We start from the raw sequence: 18,387 nt of genomic DNA, 5'->3' as shown, positions 1-18,387 counted from the left end.
ACCCAAGGTGTTGATGCTGTTGTTGTTACTATAATTTCCTTTGTTTTACTAGTGAATTGGGTGGAAGGCAATAATGAGAGTAGGGAAATCTATCCTTAAATCTATATTTACCCAAGAAGACATGCTGTCTTGAGGCTGCTCATCCCCGTCTCATTGGAAGCTCAGGTGATTTTGTGTATACAATAAAGAATTGTTTCCTTGACTCACCTGTGCAGATCACAACTTTTTTTTTCCCCAGTAATTATCACCTGCTCTCTGATTGTACTGTTCATCAGATGAAATTAATGGCAGCCTAGTCTAGTAGTTACAAATACAGACTTTGTTACCAGACTGCTGGAATTCAAGTCCTTGGCTCCACCAGCTTTCAGCTGTGTGGTTTTGGGCAAAGTGCTGACTCTAGGAGTTTACACCACAGCAGATATTGATTGAATAATCACATACAAGTGGTGAAATGACAGTTGGGATAAATGCTAAGGAGGAAAGATACCCAGGGCTGTGAAAGCACGTGAAGAGATTTGTCCAGGTCAAAGAGTCAGATTAGAACTGGGATGGAGTTAATGATGCAAAGGAGTTGGGTTGGCGTCAGGTTGTTCCAGATAGAGAAACATCATGCACCCTGTGTAGTGGTCAGTATTGTTGCAGTAACAAATGATCTCCAAATCTGAGAAATTTCTACCACAAGGTTTATTAAAGGGAGGCTATGCATTGATTGAAGCTCTCTTCGGCTGCAGCAGTTTCCCATTCAGGGACTTAAGCTGAAGGAACAGCTTCCTAAGTGGGATATGCTATTCTCATAGCAGAAAGAAAGACCAGGAGTACTGTGGACACTTGTTCTGCCTCTTAGAGTTTCTACTTGGATGTGGCCTCTGTCATGTCTGCTTTTGTTCCTTTGGTCAAAGCCGAAAGCCGATGGGACAGGGATGCAAGGGCCTCCCATTGGGGACATAGAAAGCTGCATGGCAGTGGGCAGGAATGCACTCCTCTTACAGGGAAAGGGGTGGTGTCAGGTTCTACCTGGGGTCCAAGGGGAGTTGGTGCGGTGAGTGGCGGGTAGCTGGAGAAACACTCAAGGATTCATAGACAGTTTTGACATGGCTTTACTCTCTAAGTGCGAGTGAGTCTGGGCATGAGTGATCCTGGGGGTGAGCCATATGTACAGTTTCAGCAGGGTAATTATACTTTTTACAGATAATAGTGGTTCTGAGCAAAGCATGAGCGCATGTGTGTGATCACCTAATGCACCTCATATGGTGTGCTTACATAATGTGCAGGGCTGTGCACCTGTGCTCCAAACCCACTGAGTTATGCTGCTTTGGAAGGCTGCCCCAGCTTATTCCTGACTAAAGTGCAGCCATTTCCCTTACCCTCCACTCCCTAGGCCAAGAGTGTCCTCCAGGCAGAGACATGTGCCTATAGGGCAGAGCCCTGAATCTATAACCCACAACAACAATACAGAGAGCAACAGCTACTAGGATCCCAGTTATGCTATTTATAACTATTGGGGCCCAGCATAGGCCAGAGCCTAGGGAGGCCCCTCTGTCTCTGCAGGGGGTCATCAGTAAGGATCCCTAGAAAATTATTCCCCCATGAGACCCCTTGAAGGGCTGCTGTTATGTTCTGCTGATTGTCAGGGATAAAGGTACAATATTGTGATCCTAAAAGGGCACAGATGCCTCCTTGGGCAGCAGTTACTATGTCTAAGGCCATTCGGTTTTGCAACACCACCTTTCTGATCTGATCAGCTGCATCCATTAACAGGAGGAGGGCCCCTCGGGTGTGATTCAGAGCCTGAGCGGTGTGCTCTGCAAAAGCAGTAACTTCTGCTTTTACAGTTATGACACCCACTCCAGGGATAGTCACTTCCAAGGTGAAGAACCACCAGGGGCCTTGTCGCACTCACAAAAAGTGAGAGCATAGCACCTCCCAGTTATTCTGGCATCTGGGCAAAGCAGGGAGAACAGTGCCAGGTACATAAGGCCAAACTCAGGTACAACGTCCAGGCCAGTCTGCTGGTAGGTAAGGACACCCTGTGTCCTCAACGACCCATAAACTCCCAGGGGTCATAAAATCCATCAGGGCCTGACCTTGGGTGGGGCCGCATGTTCTGCCATACCTTCGGTGTGGTGACATGTGATATGTTTACACAGGCCCTGCAGGGTAGCCATCCCACAGTGGTGTTACCCCAGTGTTGCTCTATGCACTGCCGTCCCTGAGCTAGGGGCACTACATATTTCCCCACTAGCCAGCCCCTCCCATCATAAATGCTACAGGCAAGACAGGGGGCAGGCATGCTGTGGATCTTGCGGCATCCTTTGTCTGCAGCTTGCCCTGTCGCATTCCAGGTGTCGGCCATGGGACTCAAAGTCTCCAGCCACGTCCAGTTCTCTGCAGATGCTGAATGTATGTGCCAAGGCAAGCCATCAGCAGCTGCTCCTGGAAGGATGGTGCAGATCCAACAGTTGGAAACATTAGTCACCTCAGTGAAGGTGTGGGCCCAGTCCACAATGCAGTTGGAGCATGTTAACCTACGGTCGAAATGACAGAGCAGGCACAGGTACTAACAGAGTTAATTCACGTCCCTCAGGCAAAATACAGTCTAACCTTTCATCTCTGGATAACAATGCAGATGCCAGGGGCTTTTGCCCTGGGAGATGGTGCCACACTTTATCAGCTCCCTATGGTTCCTTTGAGTCTTGTATCTGTGCCAAAGTCACAGGGAAGCACATGATAGGCCACACAGACAGTACATATGTCCCCTGGAGAAGGGTTCCTTCCCTAGCCATTTCTCTATGAGCAGTCAACCGCAGGGGCCATGTATTGAACACCCAAGGAGTGACATGCAAGTCATAATGTAGGCCCTCCTCACAGAGAGCTATGATGGCCAACCACTGGCGGTGGGGTCTTGGAGGGTCCATGGCCAAAGCCAGGATTTCTGTTCCCCTGCCTTCAGGGGCCGTTGGGGCAGGCAACAGGAGCAGGCAACAACAGGTTTCCATTCGTCCCCATACCTGGTTGGAGCAGGTAATTCTTGGTGTGTATCTGCAACTGTGGTTTTGGGGTGGGCAGCCCAGTGTAACAAAGCCTTCACCAGGACCGGACCAGCCACATTTCCGTGGCTGTTCATTCAAGGTTTGGAGCACCAGGTCCAACCTTGAACTTCGGCCCCAAAAAGATGGAGGTGTGACATGCAAGCATAACCTATTCTTCAAGAGCTCATTATATCGTTCAATCATACCCACAGCTTGCAGGTTGTATGGCACACGGAATCCCCACTTTATGTCCATTGGTTGTGCCCATTGTTGTACCTGTTGTCCAGTGAAATATGCTCCCCTATCACTCTCAATGGCCAGAGGATAACCATACAGGGCACATAAGTGTTGCAGGGCCCAGATGGTGTTCCGTTGGTTGGCCACCCTGCAAGGGTAGGTGAATAACAGGCCTGTGGCCATGCCCACAGCTATTAGTGTATGTGTATACTCTTGCAACTTTGGCAGTGGCCTGATGTAGTCTGCTTGCCACCTAGTCAAGGACACTTGCCCTGTCATTACCTGTGTAACACTGGGCAGCTGCCTCTGTTAAGGGTATGCCTGAGCATATGCTGGGCATTTCTGACAAGCCTCCCAAATGTCTTGTGTGGACAGGGACAGACCCCAATGCTTATTGACCTGTTGCATAAGTTTACCCCCGACGTGTCCCAGTTTCCAGTGTAGCGACAAGGCCATATCTCATGTAGGTGCCGACTCTAACCATTGGATCTTGGCCAAGGCATCTGCCTCATCATTGCCAGGGGTGGCAAAAGGCATATGGTCTGACACATGATAACTAGTTATCTTTTTCTGATGACCCGTTTCCCAGAGGTCTTGCCACATGGCTTGGCCCCAAATGGGTCAGTGGCCGACTAGCCACTTCTCTATTTTCCATGTAGTTAACAACAAGGTTAAGCCTCAATAGACTGCCCAGCTAGCGGTACAGATTACCACAGTGTCACCTCCTTGGTGATCACCATCCACACTGCTCTGAGTTCAGCCCATTGGCTACTTTGTCCACACCTGGTTTCAAACCATATGGTATCAGTACTATGTTGGACTGAAACAGCGGTCCAGGCAGCAACAGCATCTTGGCTAGATCCATCTGTGTACCATACCCCATCGGGAATGGGGGAATGCCCTTCCTTAAACAGTGAAGGCTCAGGGTCTAGGGGTGCTTCAGGCCCCATGGCCTTATCTTGCAGTAGGACTACAGGCCCCAAGACCTCTTGCAACTCTGCTGCTAAGACACGTGTACTCAGTGTACTCTGCTGCTCCAAGTAGATGCCCAGCTTTGCTAAAGCGGATGTCTGTGCTGTCCCAGTCTGGGGGGTCATTATCCGTGATTGCACCTATCCCACTATCGGGTAAGTTGTCCACATGATGACTGCAGCCTGTCCTGTCATAATTTCACAAGCCTGAAGGGTGGCATATATAGCTGTTAGCTGTTTCTCTATCAAGGAATACTGGAGCTCAACTCCCTTCCACAGTTGGTACCAAAAGCCTACTGGAGTTCTCAAGCACTCCATGCAGTCCCACAGGTCCCACTCGGAACCATCTGTGGTCACATGCACATCCAGCTCAAATGGCCACCCCTGGTCAACTACTAGTAGGGCTTGCGCCTGCTGAATAGCCCATGTGGCTGCCAGGGAGGCAGTCTAAGCGGCATCATCCCAGTCCCAGGTAGCTCCCTTCTTTATTAACCGATGCAACAGTTTTATCATTTGAGCTAAATGGGGCACAAATACCTGCCAATATCCCAGGAGGCCCACAAAAGTTTGCAGCTACTTCACCATGGTGGGCTGGGGATATGCCTGAATCTTCTTTATTTTATTTATTTATTTTATTATACTTTAAGTTTTAGGGTACATGTGCACAATGTGCAGGTTTGTTACATATGTATACATGAGCCATGTTGGTGTGCTGCACCCATTAACTCGTCATTTAGCATTAGGTATATCTCCTAATACTATCCCTCCCCCCAACCCAACAATGATAGACTGGATTAAGAAAATGTGGCACATATACACCATGGAATACTATGCAGCCATAAAAAATGATGAGTTCGTGTCGTTTATAGGGACATGGATGAAGCTGGAAACCATCATTCTCAGCAAACTGTCGCAAAGACAAAAAACCAAACACTGCAGGTTCTCACTCATAGGTGGGAATTGAACAATGAGAACACATGGACACAGGAAGGGGAACATCACACACCAGGGCCTGAATCTTATCAACGATAGCCTCTGGGATGGCCTTTGTCTTACCTGATCAGTTAACTCCCAGGAATCTCACAGATAATCCAGGCCCTTGGACCTTGGATTTGTTGATGGCCCAACCACATGCAGCCAAATGTTGCCACAAGAAGGGTGCCACTGCTTCTAAATCTGCAAGAGAATCAGAAGTTAACATAATATCATCAATATAATGGAATAGGTGGACCCATTCGGGACATTGCCACGTGGCTAAATCTGCGGCAACTAGACCATGACATTTGATAGGGCTATGCTCATAGCCCTGCAGCAACACTAAAAGTCCATTGTTGCCTATCCCACGTGAAGGTGAACTGTTCCTGGCTCTCTGGAGTGATGTCTATGGAGAAAAATGCATTGGTCAAGTCCGCTACATAGTGGTGCTGTCCCAAATCCATTCTCAAATGGTCCATCAAATCCATGATTGATAGTACAGCTGCATGCAAAGAGGGTGTTACTTTATTCAGTTCTCGATAGTCCACTGTCATCTGCCAAGTTCCATCAGGCTTTCCAACTGGCCACACTGGAGAATTGTAGAGGCTGTGGGTGCCACGCACTATCTGCACCTCCTCCAGCTTTTTAGTTGTCTCAGTTATCTCTGTATGCCCACCTGGCAAATGGTATTGATGAGTGGAAGTAACTCGTTGGAGTTGTGGCAGGACCTGAGGCTAGTGATGTGTATGTCTGCACAGCACCAGCTTCACCACATGCACTTGGTGTCTGAATTCCCTGGCCATGGTTTGTAACACCAGGCCATGTAAAATGTCCACCCCCAGAATGTATTCTGGAATGGGAGAGACATACATAGTATATAAATGGGGAGCCAAGTGGCCAATGCCGAGGTACAGAGATACAGGTTTCACTTTCACTGACCGGCCTCCATAACTGTCAGTGTAAGCAGGTTTGCCAGGAAACTTATCCAGGTTCCCATAAACAAGGCTGCAGTCTGCACCAGTATCCAGCAGTGCCAGCACCCACTACACTTTGGTGGGGGACTAGTGGATCCCTAATTCCATATGTGGCCTCCAGTCATCTGATTTCCCCCCAAGCTGGGTGCCTCTGCCAGTTCCCTAATCAAACAGAAAAGGCTCTAGATTTCTGCCCGGCTGCAGCAAGTAGTTTTTGAGCTGAAATGCCTGGGTGGGACCTGGTCGCGCAGCAATATCTTTATCCCCCTTGGGCATTTTCTGGAATTGCTGCTTCAGAGATAACTGTCTCCAGAAAGTTAAGAGAACTTCATTGGTCTGCTTATCGATTTTCTCTTGGTCAACCCTGGCCAAAATCAAATCTACCCACATATGTGAGTGTGTCAGTCATTGGAGCCCCCTTTTCTCCCATGGGGTGCCCCCGGAAGGCAGGGCATCTTTCCCTTTTGTATGGCGCAGACCCCTTGGTCCCACCGGCAGCCTTCTGCTTCCCCGAGAGCCACCATAGCAGTGGTCACTCCACGTATGCGGTGCCCTACGTCTGGGGTGAGGACAGCAGCTAGCGAGCTAAAGGTACTCGGGGGCACAGAACCCAACACAAGATCCCTCATGTGGGAGGTGAAACATTCATCATCAGGCCCCTGGGTATTTAGGTCAAACAGCCTGCTGCATACCCATCTCCCAGATGACTTGCACCAAATCAACATACAACTGCCATTTACTCATGGTTTGGGGTATTTCATCGGCATCGATCCGCACAGTCTGTATGGCTGCCCATAGCCACTCAATCAGGGTGTGGTCACCTTGCCCTTGCACCAACTGCCTGCTCACTTGCAACTGCTGATGGAGGGAGGGGTGAGTCATGATAGAGGCCAGCTTTTCCACCTCAGAGGCGGAACAGGAGATATTATCTGCTCCCTCGTCCCGCAGATGAAGCATCCAGGTGGACAGAGGTTCCTCTGGATACTGGCGACACTGCTTGCCTAATTCCTGCAACTCAGTTGGGGTATAGGCAGTATATAAAGTATTTCATATTACAGCTCAGGGACTCCCCTGAGCATGCCCTTGCGGCCTCAATGGCTGTTCATGATCTACCTTCTGATGGACCACTGGGAGAGCCCGCAATGGGGGTTCTTCCTCCTTTGTATCAGACCAAGTGGGGGGTCTCCGGCCAAGATGATGGACCCAGGCCTGCATTCACAGCAGCCTCTAATTCCTTTACCAAGCTCTATAGCTGGGCCTCCAAGCATCATGCCTGCTCCTGGAGTTTCTCATTCATGGCAGCTTCTAACTCTTTCTCTGAGATGTGTAGCTGGGCCTCCAGGTGCCCGATCTGTGCCTGGAGGGCCCTTACCTGTGCTTTACCCCTCAGGGACTTGGTGTGTACTTCTCTTAGCACAGTCAAAAATGCCATCCAACTCTGCCAGCAAAAGCTCACTCCTTCTTGGTGCTCTGTGCTTCCAGCTGCATAAGCACCTTCTCCATGCTCATGAAGGACCCATCTACTGCTGCCCAGGTTTCCACCAGAGCTCATCTGAGCAGCATAGCTGCCGCTGGGTATGACAACCCATGTTGCAGCCACATGGCCAACCCGGAATCTGTGGGGATCAAAGGCTCACTCACCTCAGGATCTGTTCATGACGCCAAATGTCAGGTTCTAACTGAGGTCCAAAGGGAGTCAGGCGAGTGGCGGGTAGCTGGAAAAACACTTGAGGAATTGTGGACAGTTTCAACATGGCTTTATTCTCTCTCTGGGCACAGGAGAGCCTGGATGCAAGCCATAAGTATAGCATTAGCAGGGTAATTATACTTTTTACTGACAATACTGGCTCCAAGCCAAGCACAAGCTTACATGGGTGATTACCTAATGCACCTCACATGGAATGGTTACATAATGTGTGGAGGGGTTGCGTGCCCGCACTCCAAACCTGCTGAGTCATGCTGCACCAAAAGGCTGCCCTGGCCTACTCCTGACTGAAGTGCAGCCATTTCCCTTACAGGTGGGAATGAACAATTGAAAAAAATAATACAATTTACCATATTAAGGCTCTGTGGTGGCAGGAAAATGACAAAAGACCTGGAGACCTACATGGCTAGAGCTGAGAGAGCTGGTAGAGGCATAATGAGAGAGGGGATTGGGGTAGCAGGTGGGGGCCAACCCAGGTGAGCAAATCTGACCTTGATACTCTGAGCAGTGGGAAACCACTGACCTTTACCCATCTAATGTCTCTCTTTAGTGGTTAACTGAATACTTTTCATGTTTTTCTGGTCTCTGAAGTAATACCTGTTCATTATAAAAAATTTCAAAATGACAGATGAATAAAAAGAAAAAAATACAAATTACCTTTAATTTTACAACTCAAAGAACCATCATTGATTTAAATTTCGGTGAATACATCTCTAAACGTTTTTCATGCAAATATTTTAAAAAGTAAAGTTGGGTCACCTTCATCCATTGTTATGAGTATTTTTTACCTTATTAAACATTCTCTCTAGGATAATTTAGTTACCATATGGATGCACCACAATTTAACTAATTTCCTACTATTGGACATCTGGGTTTTTGTAATTTCTCCATTTTAAAAAAATTCCACAATGAAGTTCCATATATTTAGCAACATCCATGCAACTTTTAAGAAGGGGCATTTTTATCTTAGAGAGTAGGACAGATTTTAGGCCATAGATATATACTGCCAGTTCTCACTAAAAAAGAGTTGTAGCCAATCACACACAACCTCAGGGCATGATTTGCCAGCTCTGATTATAATTATTTCATATTGCAAATTTGATCAGTGGACAATATTGTCTTATTTTTACTTTGCATTTGTTTCCTAATTAAAAATAGAACTTTTAAAAAAACAATTCCCCATGGTTTCATCAGGGAAAGACTCATCTGATTCAAAATCTGGAACTGTGAATTTGCTGCCTAGAATGCACTCCTGATTTCTCTTCAACAAATCATGGCCACTTTGTCCCTTATGACTCATTGCAAGATTTTCTTTGGCGTTCTACAAGACTCCTTCTCTTATTGTCTCTGCCCCAATTGTCTCCTCACTGTAGAAGCTGCTAGTGAAAATACAGGTAGTGAGTTCCACAGTGTGGTGAGATGACATGATTCACATGCACATTGTCTCCATATGGAGAGGGTGCTCTCCTGTGATTTAACTTTGTGACCTTCTACAGTGTCTCACCCTGTGTTCTGCACATGTTACGGTCCATAAATGAGTGAATGATAAGAAAAGTCCATAAGTGAGTGAATGATAAGAAAAGTCACCATGGCACAAAAGAGTGGATAATTTTTGACTTGATGGATGACTCAACTGTGGAGCCTTGGATACAGATACATTAATAAAATATTGTAGACCAAAGTCATCATGAATGCCACTCAAGATCTCTTTTTAGATTGTGCACCTATCACCAATATGTCTGGATAATTTCACCTTTATGGATTTGGGGGTACACGTGCTGATTTGTTACATAGGTATATTGCATGATGCTGAGGTTTGGGGTATGAATGATGTCACTCTGAGAGTGAGCATAGTACCCAATAGTTTTTTTTAATCCCTTATCTCCCTTCCTCTCTCCCCGTTCTAGTAGTCCCAGTGTCTATTGTTCCCATCTTTATGTCCATGCCCACCATCTGTTTTTAAGCTTTCATAGTATAGCTTAGCAACATAGAACATTTTGATGTAACAGAAGCCCAATTACGTTATCTCTTTCTGGTATTTTTATTTTTCCCCCTGGCTTAGAGACAAAAGCACTTATATTGATTGGAAATGTGACATAGTTTCCAGCTAATTTTATTAAGGGTTTGAGGGACTTTTTTCTCTGGTTACAGGCTGTGCTAATGTCTTGTCAAGCTAGTCTGACAATGTAAATTGTATCTGTATTCTCCTTTTATGTTATGGGGAGAGGGCAAAAGAATTAAAACTTGCAAAGGCCATTAACACAACATTTGGCCGTGCCAGTGGGGAAGGTGGAGGAAAGGACAGCCTTCGCTGACATGGCCTTGCCTTCAGCAGTAGTGGGTTAGGTGCTCAAAGTCTATCAGGGGCTTCAGGTAGACTGGGTATATGATAACCTCTCTCTGTCTTGGCATCGTTCTAAAACTGGCCCTTCTTTATCTGTGGTCACACACTTGTTCCCTTGCCCTGAAGGAGCTGGGACTCAAGCCTGTCAAGCATTTGTCCCATGATGTCATGCCTTCTAAACTGATAAGAAGTGTAATTTAGGATTACTCTTTATTATTTTATTTTTTTATTACACTTTAAGTTCTAGGGTACATGTGTACAACATATATGTTACGTATGTATACATGTGCCATGTTGGTATGCTGCACCCATTAACTCGTCATTTACATTAGGTATATCTCCTAATGCTATCCCTCCCCCCTCCCCCCACCCCATGACAGGCCCCGGTGTGTGATATTCCCCACCCTGTGTCCATGGGTTCTCATTTTTCAATTCCCACCTATGAGTGAGAACATGCGGTGTTTGGTTTTCTGTCCTTGTGATAGTTTGCTCAGAATGATGGTTTTCAGCTTCATCCATGTCCCTACAAAGGACATAAACTCATCCTTTTTTATGGCTACATAGTATTCCATGGTGTATATGTGCCACATTTTCTTAATCCAGTCTATCATTGATGGACATTTGGGTTGGTTCCAAGTCTTTGCTATTGTGAATAGTGCTGCAATAAACATACTTATGCATGTGTCTTTATAGCAGCACGATTTACAATCCTTTGGGTATATGCCCAGTAATGGGATGGCTGGGTCAAGTGGTATTTCTAGTTCTAGATCCTTGAGGAATCACCACCCTGTCTTCCACAATGGTTGAACTAGTTTACAGTCCCACCAGCAGTGTAAAAGCATTCCTATTTCTCCACATCCTCTCCATCGTCTGTTGTTTCCTGACTTTTTAATCATCGCCATTCTAACTGGTATGAGATGGTATCTCATTGTGGTTTGATTTGCATTTCTCTGATGGCCAGTGATGATGAGAATTTTTTCGTGTGTCTGTTGGCTGCATAAATATCTTCTTTTGAGTAGTGTCTGTTCATATCTTTTGCCCACTTTTTGACGGAGTAGTTCGATTTTTTCTTGTAAATTTGTTTAAGTTCTTTGTAGATTCTGGATATTAGCCCTTTGTCAGATGGGTAGATTGTAAAAATTTTCTCCCATTCTGTAGGTTGCCTGTTCACTCTGATGGTGGTTTCTTGTGCTGTGCAGAAGCTCTTTAGTTTAATTAGATCCCATTTGTCAATTTTGGCTTTTGTTGCCATTGCTTTCAGTGTTTTAGACATGAAGTCCTTGCCCATGCCTATGTCCTGAATGGTATTGCCTAGGTTTTCTTCTAGGGTTTTTATGGTTTGGGGTCTAATATGTAAGTCTTTAATCCCTCTTTAATTAATTTTTGTATAAGGAGTAAGGAAGGGATCTAGTTTCAGTTTTCTACACATGGCGAGACAGTTTTCCCAGCACCATTTATTAAATAGGGAATCCTTTCCCCATTTCTTGTTTTTGTCAGGCTTGTCAAAGATCAGATAGTTGTAGATGTGTGGTATTATTTCTGAGGTCTCTATTCTGTTCCATTGGTCTGTATCTCTGTTTGGTACCAGTACCATGCTATTTTGGTTACTGTAGCCTTGTAGTATAGTTTGAAGTCAGGTAGTGTGATGCCTCCAGCTTTGTTCTTTTGGCTTAGGATTGTCTTGGCAATGCGGGCTCTTTTTTGGTTCCATATGAACTTTAAAGTAGTTTTTTTTCCAATTCTGTGAAGAAAGTCATTGGTAGCTTGATGGGGATGGCATTGACTCTATAAATTACCTTGGGCAATATGGCCATTTTCACAATATTGATTCTACCTATCCATGAGCATGGAATGTTCTTCCATTTGTTTGTGTCCTCTTTTATTTCGTTGAGCAGTGGTTTGTAGTTCTCCTGGAAGAGGTCTTTCACATCCCTTGTAAGTTGCATTCCTAGGTATTTTATTCTGTTTGAAGTAATTGTGAATGGAAGTTCACTCATGATTTGACTCTCTGTTTGTCTGTTATTGGTGTATAAGAATGCTTGTGATTTTTGCACATTGATTTTGTATCCTGAGACTTTGCTGAAGTTGCTTATCAGCTTAAGAAGATTTTGGGCTGAGACGATGGGGTTTTCTAAATATACAATCATGTCATCTGCAAACAGGGACAATTTGACTTCCTCTTTTCCTAATTGAATACCCTTTATTCCTTTCTGTTGCCTGATTGCCCTAGCCAGAATTTCCAACACTGTGTTGAATAGGAGTGGTGAGAGAGGCATCCCTGTCTTGTGCCAGTTTTCAAAGGGAATGCTTCCAGTTTTTGCCCATTCAGTATGATATTGGCTGTGGGTTTGTCATAGATAGCTCTTATTATTTTGAGATACATTCCATCAATACCTAGTTTATTGAGAGTTTTTAGCATGAAGGGCTGTTGAATTTTGTCAAAGGCCTTTTCTGCATCTATTGAGATAATCATGTTATCTCAATGGTTCTGTTTATATGATGGATTATGTTTATTGATTTGCGTATGTTGAACCAGCCTTGCAACCCAGGGATGAAGCCAAATTGATCGTGGTGGATAAACTTTTTGATGTGCTGCTGGATTCAGTTTGCCAGTATTTTATTGAGGATTTTTGAATCGAAATTCATCAGGGATATTTGTCTAAAATTCTCTTTTTTTGTTGTGTCTCTGCCCGGCTTTGGTGTCAGAATGATGTTGGCCTCATAAAATGAATTAGGGAGGATTCCCTCTTTTTCTATTGATTGCAATAGTTTCAGAAGGAATGGTATCAGCTCCTCTTTGTACCTCTGGTAGAATTCGGCTTGAATCTGTCTGGTCCTGGACTTTTTTGGTTGGTAAGCTATTAATTATTGCCTCAATTTCAGAGCCTGTTATTGGTCTATTCAGGGATTCAACTTCTTCCTGGTTTAGTCTTGGGAGGGTGTATGTGTTGAGGAATTTATCCATTTCTTCTAGATTTTCTAGTTTATTTGCATAGAGGTGTTTATAGTATTCTCTGATGGTAGCTTGTATTTCTGTGGGATCAGTGGTGATATCCCCTTTATCATTTTTTATTGCATCTATTTGATTCTTCTCCATTTTCTTCTTTATTAGTCTTGCTAGTGGTCTATCAATTTAGTTGATCTTTTCAGAAAACCAGCTTCTGGATTCATTGATTTTTTGAAGGGTTTTTTATGTCTCTATTTCCTTCAGTTCTGCTCTGATCTTAGTTATTTCTTGCCTTCTGCTAGCTTTTGAATGTGTTTACTCTTTCTTCTCTAGTTGTTTTAATTGTGATGTTAGGATGTCTATTTTAGATCTTTCCTGCTTTCTCTTGTGGGCCTTTAGTGCTATAAATTTCCCTCTACACTCTGCTTTAAATGTGTCCCAGGGATTCTGGTATGTTGTGTCTTTTTTCTCATTGGTTTCAAATGAAACCTTCTTTATTTCTGTCTTCATTTCATTATGTACCCAGTAGTCATTCAGGAGCAGGTTGTTCAGTTTCCGTGTAGTCGAGTGGTTTTGAGTGAGTTTCTTAATCCTGAGTTCTAGTTTGATTGCACTGTGGTCTGAGAGACAGTTTGTTAAAATTTCTGTTCTTTTACATTTGCTGAGGAGTGCTTTACTTCCAACTACGTGGTCAGTTTTGGAATAACTGCGATGTGGTGGTGAGAAGAATGTATATTCTGCTGATTTGGGGTGGAGAGATCTGTAGATGTCTATTAGGTCCGCTTGGTGCAGAGCAGAGTTCAATTCCTGGATATCCTTGTTAACTTTCTGTCTCGTTGATCTGTCTAATACTAACAGTGGGGTGTTAAAGTCTCCCATTATTATTGTGTGGGAATCTAAGTCTCTTTGTAGGTTTCTAAGGACTCATTTTATGAATCTGGGTGCTCCTGTATTGGGTACATATATATTTAGGATAGTTAGCTCTTCTTGTTGAATTGATCCCTTTACCATTATGTAATGGCCTTCTTTGTCTCTTTTGATCTTTGTTGGTTTAAAGTCTGTTTTATCAGAGACTAGGACTGCAACTGCTGCTTTTTTTTTGTTTTCCATTTGCTTGGTAGATCTTCCTCCATCCCTTTATTTTGAGCCTATGTGTGTCTCTGCACATGAGATGGGTTTTCTGAATACAGCACACTGATGGGTCTTGACTCTTTATCCAATTTGCCAGTCTGTGCCTTTTAATTGGAGCATTTGGCCCATTTACATTTAAGGTTAATATTGTTATGTGTGAATTTGATCCTGTCATCATGATATTAGCTGGTTATTTTGCTTGTCATTTGATGCAGTTTGTTCCTAGCATCAATGGTCTTTACAATTTGGCATGTTTTTGCAGTGGCTGGTACCGGTTGTTCCTTTCCATGTTTAGTTCTTCCTTCAGGAGCTCTTTTAAGGCAGGCCTGGTGGTGACAAAATCTCTCATCATTTGTTTGTCTGTAAAGGATTTTATTTCTCCTTCAATTATGAATCTTAGTTTGGCTGGATTTGAGATTCTGGGTTGAAAATTCTTTTCTTTAAGAATGTTGAATATTGGCTCCCACTCTCTTCTGGCTTGTAGGTTTTCTGCTGAGAGATCTGCTGTTAGTCTGATGGGCTTCTCTTTGTGGGTAACCCGACCTTTCTCTCTGGCTGCCCTTAACATTTTTTCCTTCATTTCAACTTTGGTGAATCTGACTATTATTTGTCTTGTAGTTTCTTTTCTCGAGGAATATTTTTGTGGTGTTCTCTGTATTTCCTGAATTTGAATGTTGGCCTGCCTTGCTAGGTTGGGGAAGTTCTCCTGGATAATATCCTGAAGAGTGTTTTCCAAGTTGGTTCCATTCTCCTCGTCACTTTCAGGTACACCAATCAGTCATAGATTTGGTCTTCTCACATAGTACCATATTTCTTGGAGGCTTTGTTCATTTCTTTTTACTCTTTTTTCTCTAAACTTCTCTTCTCCTTTCATTTCATTCATTTGATCTTCAATCACTGATACCTTTTCTTCCACTTGATCAAATCAGCTACTAAAGCTTGTGCATGTGTCACATAGTTCTCGTGCCATGGTTTACAGCTCCATCAGGTCATTTAAGGTCTTCTCTAGGCTGTTTATTCTAGTTAGCCCTTTGTCTAATCTTTTTTTCAAGGTTTTTAGCTTCTTTCTGATGGGTTTGAACATCCTTCTTTAGCTCGGAGAAGTTTGTTTTTACTGATAGTCTGAAGCCTTCTTCTCTCAACTCATCAAAGTCATTCTCTGTCCAGCTTTGTTCTGTTCCTGGCAAGGAGCTGCGTTCCTTTGGAGTAGAAGAGCTGCTCTGATGTTTAGAATTTTCAGCTTTTCTGCTCTGGTTTCTCCCCATCTTTGTGGTTTTATCTACCTTTGGTCTTTGATGATGGTGATGTATAGATGGGGTTTTGGTGTGGATGTCCTTTCTGTTTGTTAGTTTTCCTTCTAACAGTCAGGACCCTCAGCTGCAGGTCTGTTGGAGTTTGCTGGAGGTCCACTCCAGACCCTGTTTGCCTAGGTATCACCAGCAGAGGCTGCAGAACAGCAAATATTGCAGAACAGCAGATGTTGCTGCCTGATCCTTCCTCTGGAAGCTTCATCTCAGAGGTGCACCTGGCTGTATGAGGTGTCAGCCCCTACTGGGAGGTGTCTTCCAGTTAGGCTATACAGGAGTCAGGGACCCACTTGAGGAGGCAGTCTGTCCATTCTGAGGTCTCAAACTCCATGCTGGGAGAACCACTGCTCTCTTTAAAGCTGTCAGACAGGGACATTTAAGTCTGCAGAAGTTTCTGCTGCTTTTTATTCAGCTATGCCCTGCCCCCAGAGGTGGAGTCTATAGAGGCGGGCAGGCCTCCTTGAGCTGTGGTAGGCTCCACCCAGTTTGAGCTTCCTGGCCACTCTGTTTACCTACTCAAGCCTTAGCAATGGTGGACACCCCTCCTCCAGCTTCACTGCTGCCTTGCAGTTTGATCTCAGACTGTTGTGCTAGCAGTGAGTGAGGCTCTGTGGGTGTGCGACCCTCTAAGTCAGGCACAGGATATAATCTCCTGGTGTGCCATTTGCTAAGACCATTGGAAAAGTGCAGTATTAGGGTGGGAGTGTCTCAAATTTCCAGGTACCGTCTGCCACAGCTTCCGTTGGTTAGGAAAGGGAATTCCCCGTCCCCTTGCGCTTCCCAGGCAAGGTGATGCCCCGCCCTGTTTGGCTCACACTCCGTGGGCTGGGCCCACTGTCTGACAAGCCCCAGTGTGATGAACCTGGTAGCTCAGTTAGAAATGCAGAAATCGCCGGGCGCGGTGGCTCACGCTTGTAATCCCAGCACTTTGGGAGGCCGAGGCGGGCGGATCACGAGGTCAGGAGATCGAGACCACGGTGAAACCCCGTCTCTACTAAAAATACAAAAACATTAGCTGGGCGTGGTGGCGGGCGCCTGTAGTCCCAGCTACTCGGAGAGGCTGAGGCAGGAGAATGGCGTGAACCCGGGAGGCGGAGCTTGCAGTGAGCCGAGATTGTGCCACTGCACTCCAGCCTGGGCGACAGAGCGAGACTCCGTCTCAAAAAAAAAAAAAAAAAAAAAAATGCAGAAATCACCCGTCTTCTGCGTCACTCACTCTGGGAGCTGTGGACTGGATCTGTTCCTATTCAGCCATCTTGGAACCTCCAATTTAGGATTATTCTATTTGAAAAGCTTCATTTTACGATCTATGTGTATCTCATCAATCATGTTGTTAGCCCCAAATGTGAACAATGAAATTTATTTGAAAAAAGGGAAAAACTGCATAGCCATCTGCAGTGCCTAGAATGGCAGCATGAAATCAGACCTCAGTGCGTCAATATTATCAGATGGTACATGAATCTACGTGCAGCCTAACATATGCTTGCACTGCCCCCCCTCTTTTGCAAATATTATCTATGTCTTCAAACAAGAGATGCCCATCGCCTTCCAGGAATAGTAAGATTTTGGTTTTTAATCATTGTTTTCCAAGTAAAGCCAAGGCACACCTGAACAGGTGTTCTCTCCATGAATTACTTAATTAAAACAGCTCCCGGAAGGCCTTTGTAATAGCAGAGGAAGAGAGTGAAGCACAGAGATTTAATTTGAAGTAATTCCTTTATTAAAATTGGAGGAAATACAATCTGGCCTACATATAGGACTGCATAAAAATCCATTAGTGAAGAATGGTACCCTTTAATAGAGCAGTGTTTCCAGAGTGTGATATGAAGACCACCTACCTTAGAAAAGTTTTGGAACTTGTGAAAAATTTAGGTTCGTGGCATGACCCCAGATGTAATGAACTCTGTGAAGGTGAAGCCTGGGGGCTGCATTTTAACACCCATCTCAGAACATTTCTCTGTACCAATACAGGGCTTAGGGATATTCTGGGAAAGTCTGAATGTGATATTGTCTTGTTAAAACTCTGTGTGTCAGAACATATTGTCTCTACAACTAAATTGTTAGGTTTGTGAAGATAGGGATCAAGCGAATTTGATCTGGTATCCCCAGGGCCCAGCAAAATACTTGTCATATAGGTTTCCAGTAATTAGTTAAAATAATCAGTGAATGAATCAGGTACCCTATGGCCAACTCAATTTTCAGTGCACAAGGTCCCCTCTGAACCTGATAATGTCTTGGTAAAAAGTGAGAGGTCATGGTTCCTTAAGAAGGAGAAATTGGGTCATTGGAATATTTGCAAGTCTTGTTGTTGTTGTTGTTGTTTTATTTTTTAGACAGGATCTCTGTGGCCCAGGCTGAAGTAATGGCATGATTGTGGCTCACTGCATCCTCAGCCTCCTGGGCTTAAGTGATCCTGCTTCAGCTTCCTGAGTAGCTGGAACTACAGGCATGCACTAGCACATGCAGCTAATTTTTAAATTTTTTGTAGACGGGGCCTTACTCTGTTGCCCAGGCTGGTCTTGAATTCCTGGGTTCCAATGACCCTCCCACCTTGGTCTCCCAAAGTGTTGGGATTACAGCTGTGAGCCACCACACCTGGCCATCCTCTTTCATTTATAAGGAGGAGTTCCTCAATTATTCTTAGAAGTGTTCAAATGGTAGGGGTGAACATCTTGGTTACAAAGAAAAGGTTGGGATCTGGAGTTAAACCTGATTCTCAATCTCTTCCTTTGTTGGTGCTGGTGAAAAAGGGTTCTTAGAAGTTACC

The 18,387-nt window shown here is 44.6% G+C and overlaps 1 long non-coding RNA gene across 2 annotated transcripts; it reads right to left on the bottom strand.

The window, feature by feature from the left end:
- Nucleotides 1–669: 669 nt before the first annotated feature.
- On the bottom strand, nt 670–8,001 carry LOC129485687 (uncharacterized). 2 transcript variants are annotated; one of them, XR_008658770.1, is made up of 3 exons: nt 7,828–8,001; nt 5,294–5,413; nt 670–2,699 (listed from the first exon to the last, which is right to left on the bottom strand). It is a non-coding gene; the product is annotated as an uncharacterized lncRNA (long non-coding RNA). The 2 variants fall into 2 exon arrangements; XR_008658771.1 differs by having other exon boundaries at nt 670–2,525.
- Nucleotides 8,002–18,387: the final 10,386 nt, after the last annotated feature.

The sequence above is a fragment of the Symphalangus syndactylus genome, chromosome 7 (genome assembly GCF_028878055.3).
Source record: "Symphalangus syndactylus isolate Jambi chromosome 7, NHGRI_mSymSyn1-v2.1_pri, whole genome shotgun sequence".
In the NCBI taxonomy this organism is placed as follows: Eukaryota; Metazoa; Chordata; class Mammalia; order Primates; family Hylobatidae; genus Symphalangus; species Symphalangus syndactylus.
Note: the sequence above shows the minus strand (reverse complement) of the source record. Positions and strands in the feature narration are given on the sequence as shown.